The sequence below is a fragment of the Anopheles maculipalpis genome, chromosome 3RL (genome assembly GCF_943734695.1).
Source record: "Anopheles maculipalpis chromosome 3RL, idAnoMacuDA_375_x, whole genome shotgun sequence".
Taxonomy (NCBI): Eukaryota; Metazoa; Arthropoda; class Insecta; order Diptera; family Culicidae; genus Anopheles; species Anopheles maculipalpis.
Genome location: NC_064872.1, coordinates 31409587 through 31432667, shown reverse-complemented (window position 1 = coordinate 31432667; position 23081 = coordinate 31409587). Strand labels below are relative to the sequence as shown.

General features: G+C 44.1%; 1 protein-coding gene across 5 annotated transcripts in view; it reads right to left on the bottom strand.

The window, feature by feature from the left end:
* Positions 1 to 23081, bottom strand: part of LOC126564179 (uncharacterized protein DDB_G0283357) — a 36260-nt gene that overhangs the window by 8964 nt on the left and 4215 nt on the right. The window lies entirely within an intron of this gene.

The following is a 23081-nucleotide window of genomic DNA, read 5'->3' as shown; positions in this document are numbered from 1 at the left end:
TTCGTGTACCAGCAATAATTTTGCAGACAAACAAAACCAGTTGCTCGTACAGCAGTGCTCCTTCATCGTCTTGCACCAAAGACTTAGACCAAAAATGAAGACCGACCTGACAACAGCCGCTGCTGCTGACAGCTAGTGTAAGCGACAGAAAGAGAATCGCATCGTTTCGACACTAGCCGATATGGATACGGGGCTGGTGGTAACGGGGTTGACATTTTAAAGCATGGCTTAAGATTAATTAGCTTTCAACACCTTATCCCACACGCCGCCTCGCACTTTACCAACGATACGATTTTCTATCTTCATCCGTTCGCCACTTACACACTTTCCCGTTCACACACAGCCCGCGAGCTGAAGCATGAAAATAAGTCCATTTTCGTCACAAACTTAGCTGCCTAATTCGAGCAGACAACGTTGTTTCCAACGCAACTTCATTAGTAATTCCATACACCTTGGGCCCTTAACCGAAAGTTGATTGATGTTCTTTCCCCTTAACGGGGCATAAAAAAATACGACGAAACAACGTGCCGAACAACAACGCTGATGAGCTGGTTTGTGCGATAATTGGCAAAAAATTGACCAAAGATAAAACTTGTTACTCGCCGACGACTAGCGGTCATCAATTGCTGTTGCAAAATTGCAATTCTATTTGAATGAATGTAGTTAACAATTATGCAGTAGAGTGAAAATTAGTAGAACAGCAATGAAATTTACATTTGCTCTACACATTGCGCACTATGTACTACGGTGCCGGAAAAATAAAGTTACTTTACGTTTTTTTTTTGGTTTTGGTTTGGTTTTTTTTATTAGGCCAGTAACTCGAAGTAACCTTCGAAGTAACTCTTCAACATCTCCTCTCACTCCTCTAAACAGGTGGAAAACGCGGATGCTGGGATGTCCTTCAGTTCCGCCGCCGCTGCGGCTTCTATCTCCTCGATATTGTCGAAACGGTGTCCCCGAAGCGGCCGTTTTAGCTTGTTGAACAGCCAGAAGTCGGCGTGTGCCAAATCTGGCGAATACGACGGTTGCGGAACAATATGAGTGCCAGTTGTTGCGAAAAACTCCCTCAAAATGCTGTTGTTTTTCCACAAATCCGTCCGCTTTCGCCAGATGGAGGCTTCGAAAGGTCTCGTATCGTCAACCGACGATTGTTGACCACCAAATCATTGAATTGGACGACGTGGGCGTCGTCGGTCGAGGTGGATGGTTTCCCCGGACGTTCCTAGTCATCGACCTTCTCACGGCCATTCTTGAAATCACTGTACCGTTAGTACACATTTTTCTTCGACATGGATTCAATGTTTCATGGATTGAAACATTTGTTTTCTTCGACATGGATTCATGGATTCAACGCTGCTCCACAAACTTGGACACGGTCAATATGGAGTAAAACACTTGGCGCAGCTCCGAAAACAAATTGTCACTCCTAGCCGGGTTGATGTTGTGACTTCAGGCTAGTGTCATTGCTCAGTGGCATACGATTTTATCGTGCGACCAAATTGGTAGGAGTGTCATTGCTCGGCAGATTAGTCGTACGAACATTTTCGGTTTGACGTTTGAATGTAAACAAACGAAGAAGGAAGGCTTTCATTATACAAGCATTCTGCTACCAGAGCAGTTCCAAGTTGCATCACTGATAATTATGCCTCGTATCGACAGTCACGTTAGTGAAAACTAAATGTTGGTGGTTCACGCGAAAAACCGTACTACAGGAATACTAAACATGCGGTGTGATGGTGATTAGACTGTTTGGCTCAACATAAGAAACCGCTTGCCATTACAGTTGTACCATTTTAATGATGCTGTAGCTGATTTTTATGAAAAAAATATCCTTGTTTACAAATCATCTGTTAACATTTTAATTTGGCACTTCCAGAAAAACGCGGTTATACAAACGAATTCAATTTGTTGCAAGGCACCGTGCAACGTAATCTTTTTTTTTTTTTTTGGTAGCACGACCAAATTTGACGTTCAACCTCATCTGTCAAATCCCATACATTTCGCTTGCAACTAGTGGGATGCCACCGAGCAATGACACCAGCCTGAAACATGGCAGAACGGTCAAAAACATACATAATGACAAGCGAAAAATAAAAACAAGGAGCTTCTTTTGGCGCCCGAAATTTGACATCCAATGTCACCTTACTTTTTGAACACAGTAGTATGTATAAGTTTTTATGAACGAAAAATGGCGAGGCGTGTTGGGCTTTTGTTCCATCATATTTCAAGAGAATTCAGCATGAATTCTAGTGGATGTCATTAATAATAATAATTTACTTGTTCTTGTGGGTAGTGAAGGAAAAAAAAAACGATATATTAAACGAAGTACGAAACGAAATTAAACCATCCCTGATTTTTTGTTTAAGATTCAGAGATTCCATAACGTCCAAACCAAACCAGCAGCGGTATTACGCTATCTAAGCGAACTTTTCAGTTGATGTAAGAGATTTCACAGAAAAAAATCATAAGTGTATGAACATTTCTAGAAACCCAAAAACCATACTCTGTATGCTTTTTACTCAATACCTCGCGCTATACTTTCTCTTTCCTATTTTACAGTGTATTCATCGCATGTAATCGACAGATTAGTGCAGTAAAATACACGTGCTTTTTAGAACTTTGTTACGACATTTTTCCTACCCTTTCTACACATTTCACTTCTACTTCTACAGTTCCAACTAAACTACATTGTGTACTACAATGTTTCACCAAAGGAAGCAACCGCTTCCACACTTTTCCTCTCCGCCATCATCCTCTAGCAATGGGGCCTGTTACCGCATCTAATAATTGAATTTCTTCACCAACGATACGATCTATTTAGCTAGTGAGAACAGCTACATTTACCCCGAACGTATGTATATAACCAACAGTATCGATATACAAACTTATTTAAAGTACAAATGAATTGCATTACCCCATTCTCTCACGGGGCGGCTGGGTAGGGTCAGATCTTTTTTTTTGGTTTTGTATTGTTGTGGGAAAATGGAGTGCAGCATTTATCTGACAATGATGGCTCTCGTTAACGACGCATGCATCCGTCGGCAGCGTGTGGTACGTAGGCTCAATTGGGATAGTATAATGCATAGAACCAGTACCATAATCCATGCATTCGTGCTCCTCCTCCCTTCCAACAAATTGGATAATTAAATAACGCAAAAGCTGAAGGCAAACAGAAGTGTTTGTTTTGTTTTCACAGCTAAAGCTTTTATTTCATTATTCATTTTGCTTTTCTCCCCATCCTTCTCGTCGTGGGTCACACTCTCTGCTTCTCTTTCATTTTCAAATGCCCTCCCCCTTCGCCTCCATCCAGTACGTGGAAACAGTGTGGAAAAACAGGATTGTGACTAACAAAGAAACTTTTCAAACGCTCATACACAATCGCTCGCAAACACTGCAAACATTCTCCATTCATTTTTTTGTTGTGGTGGTTGTTATGGTGCACAACTCACACAAGCACAGTTCCACGGCAGATCCTTCACAACAAACAAAAATCGAGGGCTCGGCCGTTTTTACTGCTGTTCTCAGGAATATCGGACCGACCGCTACTACAGTAAGCGCTCTGGTCTGCGGACACGACTCTCGCCTGTCTGGTACACGCACCAGCACACACACACAGATACACACACTTCCATTATCGAGTTCCCTAGTTCATCAACACAACAAGCTCCGAGGTAAACAAAAACAGACGAGAGCGCGCGCGCGCGCGCTTTTTTCCTCCCCAATTGAATAGTGCGTCGTGGGATAAGGAAGCTTTTTTGCCTCTCTTCATCGGCGCATACATGCATATCATCGCAATGATATATTCTCCTTTTGCGTTGCTTTAGCATCATATACAAATTCAATACGAAAGCAAGAGGGAGAGAGAGAGAGAAGCCTACACAAATCAACATAAAAAGCAACAAGAGACGCTTAACACACCACCGAAATGCAAATTACATTATTTTGTCGCTCATATATCCACCCAGCTTGCTCTCGCATTCTCATTCTCTTGCCATTCATGTGTGATACGTGCGTTTCTGTGTGTGTGTGCGCTGGGTAGATCGATCGAAAACGTTAATATTTAGCGTGACGAGTGTCGAGTTCCACGCGGGCATGAAATGAGTGACACGCGTAACGTACGAAGTGGAACGCGTACTGTCCGAAATGGACGTTTTTTTTTTCTTCAATTTCTTTTTTTATACTTGCCTACAATATGGAAATTGATTATTCCACACTATAGAGAGAGACACTGCGTTTTGCTTCTTGTGCGTGCGTGAATGTTTGCTTTTTGTCCTTAGCCTCTGTTTACGTTGCTGTTCAACAGGTCAATACGCTAGACAATGGTCGTACAGGCAGAGGTTTGAGGGTTTTGATTAAACAACATTAATTAAACATATCCCACCGCTTCTGGTTCAGATTCTGGTCGCTTACATTAAATACGAAAAACAGGAGAATTAATCAACAGTCTCTTTTATTTCAACTGATTTTTCCCTCTTCTCCGGTAGTAAGTAATCTAGTTGATTAAACCCCAAAGGCAGCCAGTATAATTTATTAAATATAGCAATAAATACTATTTCTGGGTGATTTTATATCACAATGCAGAAACAGCCATATTTTCATTAAGTAACTCGAAAATCCATGGCCAAATTCCTATAAACACGATAAGTACTAGGCGTCTCCATCGATCGCTCACGAAGTCCGTGACATCGAAATAGTTAGTACCAGTCATTTGATCTTGAATAACTTTTTATTTAATTAAAACGTCACAAGTATTCATTTCCTCTTATAAAACAGCGATATTTGAAAGAGAATAATTCAGAATATTTGATGTTAATAGTACAAGTAGGGGCGATCCGGTGGAAAAGCGACAGCGGCGTCGGCCTTCATACGACAGGACCGGTGTTCAAATCCCATCCGGACCCGGCGTGACCTTAGAGGTCGTTAAGCCAAGACAAGTTCGACTAATCATGAATCCGATCTTGTTGATTAACAACTCATGCTCATACTCTTCGATCCAATCCTTTGTTTCAATGACGTAAATTTATTATTTTGCACCTTTTTTAATTGTTTTAAAATAATATTTGGCAATCTGTATGGCATTTTTTTCTAATATTTTCATTATTTCAACAAATCCGCACATTTGATTGAATTATAAATCCACTGATAATCAAACAAAACGAAAAGTTTTCCAGCGAACTAATTAATTATCCTATCCGAGCAGTCGTCGTGGCTTATACCAATAAGCCAAACAGTTTCTAACAGTTTCCAAAACATGGAAACTGTTAGAATTATCTGAACTTGCTCTAAACTATCAGCAAATGTACAATTAGTGAGCATTTGTGCTTCTTAAAACGCTTATTTCTTCTTCCAACTATTCCCCAACGAAAGAGAGAGAGAGAGAGAGAGAGAGAGAGAGAGTGAGAGAGAGAGAGAGAGAGAGAGAAAGAAGGCCAGAAAAAGAGAATGACACTAATGAAATAGAATAAGAAACAAACGTGGAAAAAAAGGTTACGAAGCTTATCTGTCTGGGACAAAGAGCCACTTTGCTGAGTAAGATAGATGGCATGGAAAAAAAGCTTCAAAGCATGTTCAATGTTATAGAAAAAAAAAACAAGAAACACAGAAACAAGAAACAAGAAACTGAATTTTGTAAAGACATATTATAAAAACTTTACTTGAAGCTAGTAAAGGTTGTTGTTCAGCCATTTTGTGTAAATTTATTCTCAAAATAACTCGATTAAATTTAACATGCAAACAACCAAAAATTCGTTTCACCATTCTCAGTTCCGTTCAGTAGTTAACTCAACAAAAAAAACGGTATGGATATTCAGACAATCAGAGCTAAACTCTCCATCTCTCCTTCTTGTGTGCCATTTAAAACGGTAGCTCCAACTCACGTTAGAAGAAAAGTTTTTGCTGCATAATGTTGTGTTGTAAAACATGTCAAACTGACCTCCCGTTTTAATCTGTCCATTTTTTTTTTTTAGATCGTTTGTCAGACGGCGCAATTTGTGTTCTTGCCCTATTGTGCCCTATTGCCCTACGTAGATATTGTTTTTGCTTTGTTTGGAACTGCAATTGCGTCCTTAGCTAATTACTTAATGGTCGAGGGCGAGAGACTAAATACATGGACAAAAAGAAATATTCCCAGCGTCAGCCAGTTGTCCTCTCGAGGAAGATGATTTCTCTCGAAGATGATGCTCTCAGTCTCCCCGGGTGCGACTATATTGATGTATGAACACGGGAGATCGACATCTCTGTTCACTTGACTTGCTCTTCCAACCAGCCAACCAGCGTCCCCAACAACAGCCCAACCCAAAACCCCCACAAACGGCGGCGGCTGCGAAAAGTATATAAATAAACACATTGTGACCGAACGAAGCACAACGCAACGTAAACAATATTTGCCACGAAAGTAGTGTGCCACCCTCTCCCAACTATCGCGCTGTAATACTTTGGGGCACTCGCGACCGTGAGTGAAGTACACGCTCACACACACGCACACACAAAGGCTAAGGTTCTATCCATTAGTGTGCATCGGTGTCGGTGTGGCACACACTTGTGCGGTTTATTCAACAGTGGGACGCAAAAGGAACACTTGATCAGAAGACGCAAAAAGTCCTGCCCCCTGTAGACATGGTTCATACACACCCTCGAGGCAATCCGGAGGATCGAAGCAAATCAAAACAAAATACATACAACGATCGAACGATCGGCGGAACATCGCACAAAAAAAAATCCGGGCGCACCGATATGGCAAAAAAGGGAGGTTACAGCGGGGTGAGCGTCTTACAACACACTTCCCTGTTTCTGTGTCTGCCAGACTGTTTTGCTTCTTTTTTGTTTTTGTTTTAGTTCCATGTGCCACTTTGGTGACGTTGAGTTTCTATTTTGTCTCACCTGATCCGAAACATGCAACGGACGGATAGACAATCCGAAGCTGTTGCCCTCCCAACCGCTGAAAGCAAATTTACTTTGGCATTGAGTATAGCGCAACGACCGGCAAATAATATCGGCTAGCTACACAAATAGGTTATGCCGAAAAAATGGAGTCGTGAGTCGTACGGTTATAAGGAGAAGGATTTCTGTTTTACTACGTCGAAGAGAAACAACAGCATGTGTCTTGCTAAGCGCGAGCTGGATGACCTAGAGATGACTAGAATTTGATGGTTTTGAAGGATAACTTTATAAGGTCCACACGTTACGTTACGAACGTTACATCATGCAAGCAAAAGATTGTTTCTATAACAAATGACAATTTGCAGACAAAATTGGCTAAGACATTAAAGGAGTGTTCCCCTAATGCTTTCTTATTTATCATATTTCTTGCTTCTATATGCAGACACGCCTCTGCAAGTTGTTAGCATCAATCGCAACAAGATTCTTTGCAAATACAAGACACGTCACACGCATGTGTGTTTTCTTTTTTTTTATTTATTCCGCTCTTTGCAAACAACAAATACCTTCACAGGAAAAAAAAACCCACTTTCAACAAAAGCGATAAACCTTACCCACCAAACAACATCGTTAATGGGCATCCGCTAAAAATCGAAGTAGATATCAGCGAGACACACACCATTCTTTCCCAAATCCCAAAAACTGGATTTGACACTGTGGAATCCTACCCAACGGGCTGATCCACACACACACCCCACCCGACGGAGTCGCACATCTTTTGCAGCACCTTCAAGAACTTCACCGCATTACTAATGTAGCGGACTGGCGGCAATGCTTAACACTCTACCACAGGTGGAGGACTCTTCTTCTTCGGGCTAAGAATTGCTGATGAGCCATCGGACGCAACAAAACCGGTCCTCGGTGGATATTTCGATCGCTACTAACCCACCGTGGTACACGGCTGAAGGTCAAGCTCGATTACGTCGTTTAGAATTGTGTTTTTTTTTTTTTTCATGCTTTCCAAAAAAAAATGGACGCGCGCACGAGCGGCCAAAACGCTGTAGGCTTTCGGTTTGCTGGTAATGGATGAGGATGATGATCACGCACTTTCGGATGACGCGCACAAGCACCTTCCTTCGAGGCACGGATTAATTCTAGCATATTCTCTTTTTTACGTATGTCTGCCAGACGGCTTCCTCAACCCACTGGAGTACATTTACCCTGCGATCGAAGATCGGTGACACTTCCAGCATCGTGCGCTCAAACTCCTGCTGCTGGAGCTTCATCTTTTCCTCCTGAATCTTGATCTTGTCGCGGTACTTGCGCGGGTTGGTCATGTTGCCGGTGCTGCACCTGGTGCCGAGCACCTTTTCCACCGCACTGGACGCAATCTTGAGGCCAAGCTAGATGTCACGGATTGCTTGATGTGTACGGTACACTGGGCGTATGAATTGATATAGGTACAACACAACAACTCCTTAGTTTAGATTGCACTTTAGATATTAGCAATTTTTCACTAACGATCAAAACTTGTGTGATTCAGATTCAATTAAGTTAGAGGCACTTTTGGGTAACTTTTTTTTCTCACTTTCTTCACAACATTAAATCACCCGCACCAAACCACTCCACCCGGTAGTTAAGCATTCCAATTAAATACAACCGGCACGCAATTAAGCTGAAGCACCAAAGTGTAAATTAAGCTTAAAAAGAATGCCTAAAAAGACACACACGCGTGCGCGCGCTCTCGTACGCAAGCAAAAGAAACCCGATTCGCTAAGACGCCGGAATGGAATTAAACTCGATTCCAACCACTCAGCCACATGTCAGCCCTCCGGTCCGGTGAGCTCAGCTCAAAACGCTCACTCGCTCACGCTCACTCTTTTTACGACGGGGACGCGTATCTGTGGCGTGGTTTCGCATGAGGAAATCGCTAAAAACCGAATCTTGAAACCGCCCTGGGGAAGGAGTGGGAAACAACAACGACACAAACACACTCACACCGCTGCTCTCGTCGATCGATGACATACATTCTGTGTTTGTGTCCATCGGTCGGGTTGTTGTGCGCTTGAACATGCCTGCGATTAATGCGTCCCGTGTCGAACTGTGTCTTTGGAGCAGTCCGGTTTCCGGATTCCATAGCCGGCAGGTTGTGGTTGCTTTTCCAACCCTGCCAAAAAAGCTGTTCGCAGACAGCGATATGGCAACCATGGCGAGAACGCGAAGCAAAAGCGCGTGTTTCGCGAACGTTCAAATTCAGGTGTGTCTTCGCCGGATCAGGGTAGGTTACGATTTGTTTGCTTCCCGAGCAGGGTGAGATACGTATAAGTGAGGGTGGATTTTTGTCACGTACACAAATATGCTTCACGCTGCGCGGTTTGGGTGAAAATGTGGACGCGCGCGTACCCTTGGAAGAGTGCCCGCCACAATACGGAGCCGATCTTATCACACCAAAATCGCCGACAAACGTGGTGTAAGCTAAACAACATGCACGAGGGAGCTGTCGCTGTTGTTGCTGACGACATTCTTGTTCTTTGCGTGCGCACACGCGGATCAATATTTGAGTTAGTCGTATCCGATCGGCGTAGGTTTTTCTGTTCGGAAAAAACGATCGACGATGGTTGGGTTTTTGGAAGACTTGTCTCATTCTTGTCTAATTCTTAATTCTAATTAAATCCAGGCTGGAATATATTGTTCTTCTTGGCTTAACGACCTCCTGACGCCACGCTCGCCATCGAATGACTTACTAGACTTGCTGATATCATGTAGTTGAATAGTCAGTCCTCACTACGGGGGGGACGGTCCGGATGGGATTTAATCCTCGGTCCTGTCGTTTGAAAACCGGCGCCGTTGTCGTCTAAACTACCGGGCCGCCTCCTAGAATATTTTATTTCCTACTTAAAAATAAAGCTTGAGATGTCATACATAGCATTAATTTTTATATATTTGAAGTCCACATATTCACCGTGTGCAAGATAAATTTGACGATTGGCCATTTCGTTTATAGTTCATGATTGAGTAATAGTATCAAAACAAACGATACGTCATTCGAAAGCCAAAAGTTTTTGGAAACAGAGATAAAATTGTCAAGTGAACTTAATAAGTGGAACCCGCCGGAACATCAGTGCAGTGTGCATTAAACACGGTGAAGGATATTCGCAAGCAGGTTGAAACCTGCAACGGAGATTTTGAGGCTGTTGTACAACGGAAGGATCATAGCAGGCGGTCGGATTGCTTTCGGAACGACGAGTTCGTGCATGAATTGCAGGGGCGAGTGCAGCAGGATCTGGGTGTCAGCATTCGGGCTCTTGCGCGTGAAATTGGTGTGGCCTCAAACACGGTAAAGCATGCGTTGAATCAGAATCTTCGCTATGCACCAAACGCCGCAGGAGTCAACTTTTAACACAAAAAGGCCGCTTACAAGATCAAGCATCAAGTTCTTTTCGGATGAAAACTTTTGTCAGGATCAGAAGCTGAATGTCCAAAATAAGAGGAGACTTGCCTACTGTGCTGAAATCAAATTCCAACAAACGGCCATGGTGTTCGGGTGCGTGTGATCGGAAGGGGATGTGATGGGGCATTTCTTCGAGCAGAGCCTGAGACTGAACGCGGACGGCTATGGGAAGCTGCTGAACACGGTCGTCAAGCCCTGGAATCGCAAAAATGGCTTACAAGCAATTCTTACGAATTTACCACCCCCAATGTTTAACCTCCCAGCTTCCGAGGGAATATTTCATGTGGGGCATGGTTGAAAGGGACACTAACCGAACGTTCTGCAACACAAAAGCAGATTAGTGCAAAAAATTAAGACCGGTTTTGCGGCCCTACACCCATGGCTATGTTAGTCCGGGTTTGCTCCAGGTTCCGAAAGTGGATACAGGCGGTCATCGATGCCGAGGGTGATTACTTTGAGTAATTCGTGCAGCCAACATGGTAAGCTAAACTTCCTAGAAAAACATGTTTTCTTATTTGATTCATCAAAACAAAACCAACAAAAAATCTAATCCCACAGGAACTGTCAAATTTATCGTGCACACCGTGTACTAAGTAGATTTGGATCAGCCATATTGTTTCTCTCGAATCAAAAACCATACGTGGGTTCCGAGACTACCTTTTGATTATCCACCTATGAGGAAATCCAACCACCGATAGCTACACAGCATGACGATAGTGGTATTTAAGCCGAAGAAGAGCACCATTAAGTACTACGATTCATAGTGTCTGATACTATTCTAAATATTATTGGTCAATTGAATATTTCTATCTACAGTTCTACCATATTGTAGTACGGTTCAAAGCACACTTATCTCAAAACATGTCACTCTGCTACAACATTACCTAGAAATCATAAACTATTCAACGGACACACTGATACATAATCAACGTCAATAATAGTAAGCACCAGGCCAAGGCTGCGATGGCGCTAACCACGTTCTGGGTAGAAATCGTAGGATGTAGTGCTACTGAGGGCTACACATTTACAACGTATTTTTTTTGTACACACTCGCTCCTCACCTAATTCCAGCACCCATTTTCGAAAAATAACCTCCCCCTCTACGTACGGCTACCACTACTTACGAATCTTTCACGGGACTCGCGTCTGAAGGCGATAAACATACAATTTTAGCGATTGATAAGAAAGTGCCGAGTCTCAATCAACAGCAAACCGCGCGACACGACACACTCACAAGCATGGAAACGATTATCGGAAGGCGCCATATAAGACCGGCGCATGTTGTGTTGTGTGTTGGGTGCGAAAAATCCGAAAGAACGTGAATCTAGAATGTTTAATCCAGATGCTAAAGTAAGCGAAGTGTTCAATACCTTTTCTCGAAAAACCTTCATCTGTCGATATCACGAGAAACATTGACCGACGGATATTGAGAGCTTTGTGCGCTACACATCGAATCAATTGGTGCGATTGAATCGAAGCGGAAGATGCAAAAAAAAATACAAATCACATTTGTATGCATAAAGACTACACACGTAAAACGCACGACTTCCGCTCTGAAATCATATGCACTCACACACTCCTATTGCAAGTCACGATAAGGCCGCGATATTATTACGTCCACAATATAGCCGCACCATTAAGGAAGGACCCAAGTGCAAGAAAGAAGCGTACCCACCTCGGTGCTGCTAGATATATGGATCGTCTTCGGATCGAACGGAACTGCAATGCCATAAACTAAAATCCTCTGAACCATTGAAGTATTGAAAAGCGGTGTAGAGAAGAAGCGCTCGAGGTAAAAATAAAGCGATATCTCGGTCCAGCAAATTGATAGGCTTTCCTCGTGCGCCTGACCATCGGCCGGTGAGTCATCGCGGTTTTCCGTTTTTGGCATCACCGGCACCGTGATGATGTATGGCGGTAATTCGTTCGCGAGCGACGCTCATAAATTATTAAAATTATATGCACCAAACCGCAAACACCCCACCCGAAATCCGTTTCACAAGCATGCTCAAGCAATCTTGAAATGCATGCGTTAAGGTGAAATGCAAACATTATGCAAAGCTCGTTGAACGAACGGTACGCGCCTGCTGAAGGCTTCCAATAAAATGGTTCCACGGGTAGAACCTACTAGGCGTACGTTAGAAAACATTCAAGGTAAAGTACTTTGGACGCAGGAGACGTTTAATTAGTGCTTGAAGGTTTGATTAAATCATATTATTATTATTTAAATTTTCAACTCAGATTCAATAATTATTTTAGTCATGTGTAGCGCACCAATGTGCCATTGTACACAGTTGCGCAGAACAAATATATGCAACGTAAGATGCAAATTTTAAAGAGATCGGTTTTAAACAGCTAGCAGAAACTATTCTTGTTTAAAAGCTACAGTATTGGACAAAAGATGTGCAACTTAAGTAGAGCAATCATAAAATGGATCAGTAAATTTCAATTTTTTTAAATAGAAAACGGGACACTTGCTGCATTTTTGACGGTTCAGAAGTCTAGATGTTTGCTACATGTCAAACAGCTGTCAAATTGACAGCTCACAGCTAGTGTTTTGTGGACAAAAACCATTTTGTGCTGGTCAAAATAACTGCAGCTTCACGCTTATTTGAACTATTATCTCTACCAGCATCGTTTAAGGGCTTTCTTTTACGTTGGAAAAAGATTCGTTTGCTGGAAAAAGCCTAACAGCCTTGGAGCGAAACTATGAAAAAAAGTAATCGATAGTTTCTAGAGTGGAATGTCACAAAAAACAAATTTTGACAAGTATGAGGTGTAAAAATGGATCGTATCTAGACTGTGCTCGAAACATCGTACAACCGTATAGATTTTGTGTGCACAATAGAGGTGGAAGACCACGGTCCAACACGCCAAGAGAGGACACTATGATCTTACGAAGCATGAAAAAGGATCCTTTCCAACCTTCGTTTAAGGTGCGAATGGATATGCAGTTATCTGTTTCGGACCGGATTGTTCTCTCGACTGTTCTCTTAGAATCCGGTATAAAAGACTTAAGTTTGCTCAATCTCATATTGACTGGGATGTGCAGAAATGGCGGCAGATGCAATGGTTCGAGGATTTTTTTTTCTGCAAACCGTTTTGGTCCTATTCATCAAATCGATGGAATAATGGACCGTTTCATGTACAATGACATGCCGAAAAATGTTATGTTGCCTTATGCTGAATCGAATATGCCATTAAAATGGATGGATTCCAACAAGACAACCGATCCCAAGCACACCGCCAAAGTGGTCAAACAGTGGATTTAAGGATAATGAAATCATGGTGTGATGAACTGGCCGCCCCAATCTCCGGATCTGAACCCTATAGAGAACCTGTGGGAGACCGTGAATCAGCCAATTGAACGCGAAGGTGTTCGACAGAAGGATCAGTTGTTTGCACAAATGAAAAAGGCATGGGCAGCAATTCCGCAAAACTTCATTGACCACCTGATTGAGACTATGCCTTGCAGATGCAAGGCTGTAATTGAAAACAAAGGATTTGCAACGAAATATTGAAAGCCTATTTAAATTTGGCAACCAACACGCGAAGTTGCACTTGTTTTGTCCAGGAGGAAAACATTGTGTTGGAACATTGTTTTACTTTTTTGTAAATCCTCCGACGTCGACTTGTCGGAGGAGCGGATTGCGGCACACAAAAGATTGTTGTTGTGGTGATGGCAAGGAAACCAACTGTTCCTCAAAAGACAATAAATAGGGGGCGAAAAGGCTTTTTGCGCTCTCTCCATTTTCAAAAGCGAATCAACCGGTAACTATTAGCTGCGACAAACAAAACTTATCCGAAATTAAATCCGCGAAAGAACATTGGTGCCGTGACCAGGATATTTACAACCCGAATACTCGCGATTTTTTCGATAAGTTTAGCATAATCCACGCGCGCGCATTTCGGTAGTTTAGCTCGCATTTTAGTACACTACACTCGAGTACGCAACTTTCGCACCGTTTAACAAAATGCCTACTCAAACAATTTTGGCTTCACGAAGGACGATTTTGCTCACTACCTTGGTGCGACACGAACAGTTTTTACGGGAATTTGATCCCGAGCGAGACTCCAATGCCGTGGAAATACGACTTAATAAAGTCCAGCAGTTGGCAAACGATTTGGAGAACATTCAACAACAGCTGGAAGATGCATCAACCACTGTTGAAGAATCCGAGCATAACGACGCGTTGAGGCAGGATTTCGAGCCACGCTTAATCTACGTGGAAGGCGAATTGAAAGCGAAAATGAAGGAAATTTCGCGTAATGAGGCCGCGCAGCAAAAGGCTGGCAACAGCTCCCTGAAGGGAATAAAATTGCCCACCATCACACTCCCGGAATTCAATGGTGACTACATGCAATGGTTGACCTTTAGGGACACTTTCGAGTGTCTTATACACGACAACGTAGATTTGCCCGCCATACAAAAATTTCACTACTTGCGTGCAGCGCTGAAGGGTGAAGCGGCGCAAGTTATCGAGGCGATTACAATCAGTGCGGCAAATTATGACCAAGCTTGGAAAATGGTCACTGCAAGATATTCCAATGAATATTTGCTAAAAAAGCGTCACCTGCAGGCCATGTTTAGCATGAAGCCGATCAGGCACGAAGGTGCGTTGACCCTTCATCAGCTGGTTGACGAATTTGAGCGCCACAAAAATACGCTTCACCACTTGGGTGAAGATACTGACGCTTGGAGCAGTATTTTGGAGCATTTATTGTGCACCAAGCTGCCAACAATCACGCTCCGTGATTGGGAAGAGCACGCTTCCAATGACGAAAATCCAAGCTACGAGAATCTTGTAATTTTCTTACAACGTCGAATGCGAGTACTCGAAACATTGTTAGTAAACAAACCAGATACGTCACTCGCGGAGCCTATCACACACACGCGACGTCCAAATTTACTGCGCGCTACGAGCTTTGCGACCGCCGATAGAGAACCTCACAGTTGCCCTGTATGCAATATGCCTCACGCCGTTACGCGATGCCAGCGATTCCTTGCTATGGATCCTGCACAACGATACCGAACAGCTTTAGACACACGAATTTGCCTAAATTGCTTGCGGGACAATCACCGAGCGCGTGATTGCTCCTCGCAATACAAGTGTCGACACTGCCATTTAGCGCACCACACACTACTACACGCACAAGTTTCACACGGCACATTTCCCACTGCACCCACCACGCCAGCTGCGCGAAATGCTCCCGTAAATGCACCACACAGCACTAACGATCACATGGCGAATACACAAGCACACTACGTAGCAGCACACGCGAGCAAGCAAACGTACGATCACGTTTTTCTCCAAACTGCCGTAGTTCGGATAGTTGACGCGCACGGTGTCGCTCATCCTGCGCGAGCACTTTTAGATAGTGCGTCTCAGCCTGATCTTATGAGCCGCCGGCTTGCTCATAGATTAGCGCTCAAATGCGATGCGATTAACATCGCACTTATCGGAGCGGGAAATTCGAACACCCCAGTGACAAAATCGGTGCGTGCCAACATTTCATCACGAACGAGCCCGTATGAGTTGAGCGACGACTTTTTGATAGTAGACAACTTGATAGGGAATCTGCCAGCACATGACGTGAACGCGAATGATTGGCAAATACCCTCGAATTTTATGCTTGCTGACCCCCAATTCCATAAGTCGGCACCGTTAGATCTCATCCTCGGTGCCCGGCATTACCACGAATTCTTTCAAAGTGGGGCACAACATAAAATCTCGTCAGGGCTTCCCGTCCTCATCGAAAGTGTGTTCGGATGGGTCGTGAGCGGCTCAGCATCGTCTTTGAATCCTGCTGAGGAAAACTCGAATGCAACATCCATCGTTTGCATGAGCACTCTAGAGGAATCGCTCGAACGATTCTGGAATGTAGAAGAGTTGCAGGTTAGAGATTGCTATTCACCTGAAGAGCAACTATGCGAAACACTTTTTAAAGAAACCACCCAACGCGACGATTCGGGTCGGTATATCGTCCGTTTACCTCGACAGCCTGACTTTAACGTGAAGTTCGGCCAGTCCAAGGCAACAGCATTGAGACGCTTCGAATTGCTGGAAAGGAGGCTGGAACGCGATCCACAACTAAAAGCGGACTATCATCAATTCATGAAGGAGTATTTGGATCTCGGTCACATGTCGCCGATAAATGTTGGTAGGGAAGAGGAACAGGCCTACTATTTACCACATCATCCCGTTTTTAAATCATCCAGCTCAACAACGAAACTGAGAGTAGTGTTCGATGGATCTGCAAAAATGAATTCTGGTTATTCATTGAACGAGATATTATGCACCGGTCCTATCGTGCAAGACGATCTGCTGGACATAATCTTACGATTCCGTACTTACAACGTTGCGCTTGTGGGTGACATAGCGAAAATGTATCGACAAATCTTGTTGCATCCTGATGATCGTCGATTGGTTCGAATCTTTTTCCGTTTTTCACCACAAGCCCCGATGCAGATTTTCGAACTCAACACCGTTACGTATGGACTTTCGCCTTCATCGTTCCTAGCTACGCGCACCTTGCTTCAGCTCGCAGATGATGAAGGTGCTCACTATTCGCATGCACAAGCTGCCCTGAAACGGAACTTTTATGTAGATGATTTCATTGGTGGTGCCAGTACAGTAGAAGATACTGTCCGTCTTCGCCAGGAGCTATCGAATCTGCTTGCGAAAGGTGGATTCGAATTGCGCAAGTGGACATCGAATCATCTAGGTGTTCTCAGCGGTTTAAGTGCTGATCAGATCGGCACACAGTCATCGTTGCAGTTCATTCCCAATGAAACTGTGAAAACACTCGGTATCTCCTGGCAACCAGAATCTGATGAGCTGTGCTTTGATTCGAACGTTTGTGTTGAATCAACATCCTCAACGAAGCGATCCATACTATCAGGCATCGCGAAGATGTATGATCCGCTTGGGCTGATTGCACCTGTATTGGTCCGTGCAAAGTTGCTAATGCAGGAATTATGGCTGCTAAAATCCGGCTGGGATGATCCCGTTCCCGAACAGATCTACAACAAATGGACAACGATTAGGGATGAATGGCAATCTCTTGCTACGTATAAAACTAATCGTCATGTTCTTTTACCTGATTCACAAGTAGAGCTCCACACGTTCACCGATGCCTCCGAAGCAGCCTACGGAGCCTGTATCTACGCGCGTTGTGAAAACGAGGAAGGAGAAATACGGATCAGCTTACTAGCATCGAAGTCCCGAGTAGCACCTCTTAAACGCGTCACATTGCCGAGACTCGAACTCAACGCAGCTGTTTTGGGAGCCCATCTCCATCACCGGGTCCAGAAGGCGATGCAGATCGATAGCGTCGAGTCCTTCTTCTGGTCAGATTCAACTGTAACGCTGAAGTGGATAGCATCTCCACCCAATACGTGGAAAACATTCGTGGCGAACCGTGTTGCTGAAGTGCAGCGCTTTTCTCATCCGCGACAATGGCGACACGTTCCTGGTTCCAGCAATCCGGCCGATTTGGTCTCTCGCGGCATGTCGGCAGCGAATTTCATCAAAAGTCGACAGTGGCACTCCGGTCCGGATTGGCTAGCTTTTCCTTCATCGTCATGGCCCAGCTCAAAGCCTGATTCCATCGACGGAGTGGATCTAGAAATCCGGCAGGTGAGTGCAAATATCGCTTCCACATCGACTCATCCATGGTTCGATATTTCATCGTCGTATTCTAGATTGGTGCGTATAATTGGGTACTGCGTACGTTTTACGCGTAATACTCAACTGAAGGCTCGCACACAACCATCATTACACCACAACGTAGCACCACTAAGCATCACGCCAGAACACTTGGAAGCAGCTAAAACTGTGCTTTGCAGATTAGCACAGCAGGATGCCTTCGCTCACGAAATCAAGCACTTGACAAAGGGAGAAGCCTTATGGAAGCAGTCATCGATACGCAAGTTAAGCCCCTTCATCGACGAGACGGGCGTAATACGAGTGGGAGGACGATTAAAGCTCTCGCAGTTGCCGTACCAATCGAAACATCCCGTGGTGCTTCCTAAACAGCATAAGTTTACCCGACTCATGGCTGAACATTACCACGAACAACTTATGCATGCTGGCGGAAGACTTCTACTATCCCAGATGAGAGAGCAGTATTGGCCACTAGACGGACGTCGACTGGTGAAAAGCATCGTGCGGAATTGCTTTCGCTGTATTCGCCAAGATCCCGCATTGGCACAGCAACCCATTGGTCAACTCCCATCATCACGCATTACACCGAGCCGGCCTTTCTCCATCACTGGAGTGGATTACGCCGGACCGTTCTACTTAAAGCCTGCGCATCGAAGGGCCGCAGCTACTAAGAGCTACCTGTGCGTATTTGTTTGTTTCACCACGAAGGCTGTTCATCTTGAACTCGTGGGAGACCTCACAACCGCAGGATTCTTAGCCGCACTACGACGTTTTACTTCACGCCGCGGCCTACCGTCCCACATCCATTCCGACAACGGTAAAAATTTTGAAGGAGCCGAACGCGAGCTCAGGGAGCTTTTTCAGATGTTCGACGACGAGCAACAACGGAACGTCATTGTTGCTGATTGTGCGAATAAGGGCATCACGTGGCACTTCACTCCACCGAAAGCTCCAAACTTCGGTGGATTATGGGAAGCAGCAGTCAAAACCGCGAAAAGACATCTCTACCGGCACCTAGGCGGCACGAGGCTGTCTTACGAAGGCTACTGTACCGTGCTTCAACAAATAGAGGCAGCAATGAACTCCCGACCATTGTTACCACTATCCGATGATCCCGACGAGCTAGCTGCACTAACACCGGCACACTTTCTAATCGGCACATCGATGCATGCTGTTCCCGAGCCGGACTACACTCACCTGAAATCGTGCACCCTGGATGATCTTCAGAAGTGGCAGCTGCTAGTGCAACGTTTTTGGAAACATTGGGCCACCGAATACCTACAAGAGATGCAGAAAAGTTACACACGGCCGGGCAGCAACAACAACAACATACTTACCGGCAGGTTGGTGATACTAATGGACGAATCTTTACCTACTACTCGTTGGCCTCTAGCACGCATCATACACACTCACCCCGGAGAGGATCAGATCGTGCGCGTGGTAACACTGAAAACCGCGAAGGGAATAATAAAGCGTCCGATCACGAAAATTTGCATCTTGCCGCTGCGCACCGACAACGAGGACAACACATGCTGATAGGATCACGGTTTTGACATCCGTCAAGGTGGGGGAGGATGTTGGAACATTGTTTTACTTTTTTGTTAATCCTCCGACGTCGACTTGTCGGAGGAGCGGATTGCGGCACACAAAAGATTGTTGTTGTGGTGATGGCAAGGAAACCAACTGTTCCTCAAAAGACAATAAATAGGGGGCGAAAAGGCTTTTTGCGCTCTCTCCATTTTCAAAAGCGAATCAACCGGTAACTATTAGCTGCGACAAACAAAACTTATCCGAAATTAAATCCGCGAAAGAACACATTGACTTTTTATATTTTTTTTATTTTTTCATGAATTGTTGTGTAATGTAATATAATGAAGTTTTTGTTATAATAAAAAGGAAAAGGGTCGTGTCAATCAACTTCAAAACATCTTTCTCACAATAGACTTATTATGAACCTTCAATGTAGAGTTTCATGATTGGGATTGATTGTTTGCACTTGTTTTGTCCAATACTGTATATTTCATTATCAGTTAGCATAAATTAAAAAAAACACACACTTATTTATCCATTGCTTAACTAACAATATCAATTAGCACAGTAAAATCACTAGCCCGGTTCGAACCGGTTGAAATACAGTCAACATTAAAATTCTTCTATTTTTGGAGCGCAATATTCCGCTCCATGGTCCATGAACAGCGACACATTGACGGTAGGAACGGCTAAGCAAAACGTATGAGTCAAATGATAGTTCTCCACAGTACTGCATCAGCTTCATCAGCTTGGTCACCACCGCAGCCAGCCAAAGTAATGGGCCATATTCTACCATTTTATTGATACTGTGTCACGCTCCCATGTACAACACCGGTATCTTAAAACTTCCTCTCACACACAATGGCGCGCAATCAACAACAAAAAATCTGCTCGAAGAAACTCACACAACAAAACGGATTAGATCTTCAAAAGGCTACTGACCATAACGTTTACGTTCACCCCGCCGCCACTGGCAAAACAAGCAAAAGCATAATGAGTTCAAACAGTTACGGTACCCCTGTGCAAACCGGTTTACAATTTTGGCAAACCGAAAAAATCGCTAGACCATGCTGTTGGTAAAGAATAGATTCATCTTCTTTGCTATGGAAGTCGACTTTGCGGGCTCCACATATGAAGACACCCTTTGGGTAAACAACAGAGAGGAGAATCACTTTGCATTTTTAAATTTCAATTTACTTCGCCGAACGCAAGAAAGGCAGCAGTAGAAGGATGATTGAGATGAAACTGGCTGTAAGCAACTCAAGTGAAAATATTCACCAACATCACGCTCGATAGATATGAAATTGGGCAAATAACGAGAACAAACACCTCCGATTTAATTGTACATTTTATGAAAATATTCCTCTCCGTAAATGCTATTAGAGCTAAATTTAACATTATCCGTGCTCGTCCAATGCGTTAAAGCATCATTTCGATGCTTATAAACAATCGGTTGAACGTGATGCGTCGCTACAGAGAATCAGTAATACGAAAATACAGTCAATACAGTCTACGAAAGCAGCGCCGATCTTCACACGACAGAAACCGAGTTCAAACACTATCAGGACTGGAAGTCTTTGGGAGGATGTCTTTCAGATGCGGGAGAAGTTCCGCCTTTGCCTTCCTTACGGATGTCGGTCCGGCACTCCGGTCAAAAGTTGGAGATTCGCGAAAATTTCCCTCTTGCTTTCCTTAGTCCGTCGTCCCAATGCATTGTCAGCAGATATGTAGATCCACTTGTAAGAAGTAGTTCAGGTTGACCCAACAAAAAACTGATCTTTTCTAAGTAAATCAAAAGACGTAGTAAGGAACTGCGCGAGAGTTCGGAATCGGTTGGTGTTGTAGTTGATATTTAGGATATCAAAATGATTTTTTCAAATCATGTTTGCGATGATAGCAGTAATGATGATAAAAGAACGTACAATTCTATTAAACAACGTCGGCAGCTTCGTAGTATGCTCGATCCTTTGAAACTTACTAATCAAGCGTAAGTTTAACCCGTGAAACTTTTGTGTAAAACCTTTTTGATATGTTCTCGTGGTTTTTCTTTTCAGATATAAGAAAATTTCTTGAAAAATCTAAGCAAATTTTCCTCGATATCCTTAATGAGATTGAGCCAAAGTTTCCGTCTGTAAAGGCAAAGGGTCTCACGTCAAAATAAATGTTTCTTGCCGTGAGGAGTTACCAAAATGGAACCGGTAACTCAGGCCTAATGCAGATTAACGAGGCTAGGACCGAATTAATGGTGGCACCATCAGCGGCCCGGCTAAGAAATCCGGAACTACGTGGGGCTGATGTACGGCTAGGTGACCGCAAATTTGAAGTCGTCCAAAACTTCACCTATCTCGGGTCAAAAGTCAGCACCGAAAACAGCATAGAGACGGAGTTGCGCGCTAGGATGCTGGCGGCCAGCCGGTCATTGTACAGCCTGAGGAAACATCTCACCTCAAAATACCTGTTGCGACGGTCGAAGCTGGGACTGTATCGTACCTTTATGGTCCCAGTACTCACATACGCCTCTGAGACATGGACCCTGTCCGAAACAGACGAAGCCCTCACCGTCGACCTCACAGACGACCTCACCGTCGTGCAGCGAATTAGGCTCGCCAGGCTCCGATGGGCTGGCTATGATATACGCATGGCACCGGACGACCCAGCTCAGAAAGTCCTTTTAGGCCGTCCACACGGACAGAGTGGGCGTGGTAGGCGGTCCCAGATTGAGTTGGGAGGATGGCGTGGAATCATCCGCGGACTCATTGGCGGACGACGGCGCGGGACGGTGAGCGGTTCCGGATTCTGCTGCGGCAGGCCAAAACCGCAAAGCGGTTGTAGCGCCTGATAAGTAAGTAAGTTAGTAATCAGGCCCAATGTGCTGACAACGAGATACGAACATAAAGTAAATCTAAGTCAAAAATGCGAATATCAATCAAGTGTCTGGATCTGGGTAACTTTAAGAAGAAGAATTTAAGAAGATTCTAGTATTAGCCAATACAGTTAATAAATAAAATTACGTTAAGATTAGTACAATAATTTTTGTACGTTTCAGATGACATTTAATTATATTCTAGAAATGAATTGAATTGCAACCCCTGCATAAGCCTGCAACTTCGTACTGCCATCGCTCACGTTACCACCCCTCATAGCACCCTGAGCTGCACACCCTCTAGAGCGTGCGTTTACCTTACAACCAAACGTAAACAACACGCGCAAACGCAACCCACGTCAATATACCCACGACGACTATCACCACGAAATGACACTATTTTTCTTCAAACAGAAGAAAAACCTTTACACTCAGCTAACGGGTCCTGCGTCTGTGTGTGTGTGTTAGTCTTATTGGTCAGCTTATCAGAGCATTGCTGCTGAGCTGAGCTGCGCTGCAATCAGAGATTCTCCATTCGAGCTGGACACGAGAAGCGTGATCATGCAGCTAAAATCGAATGTCCGAACCATACGCCGCAACAAACACGGCGGCACACGGATTTCTGTCTCTCCCGCTCTCAAATACTAGCAACGTGGGGGTTGTTTCTTATCGCACTTTCAGCGCCCTTTGCCGT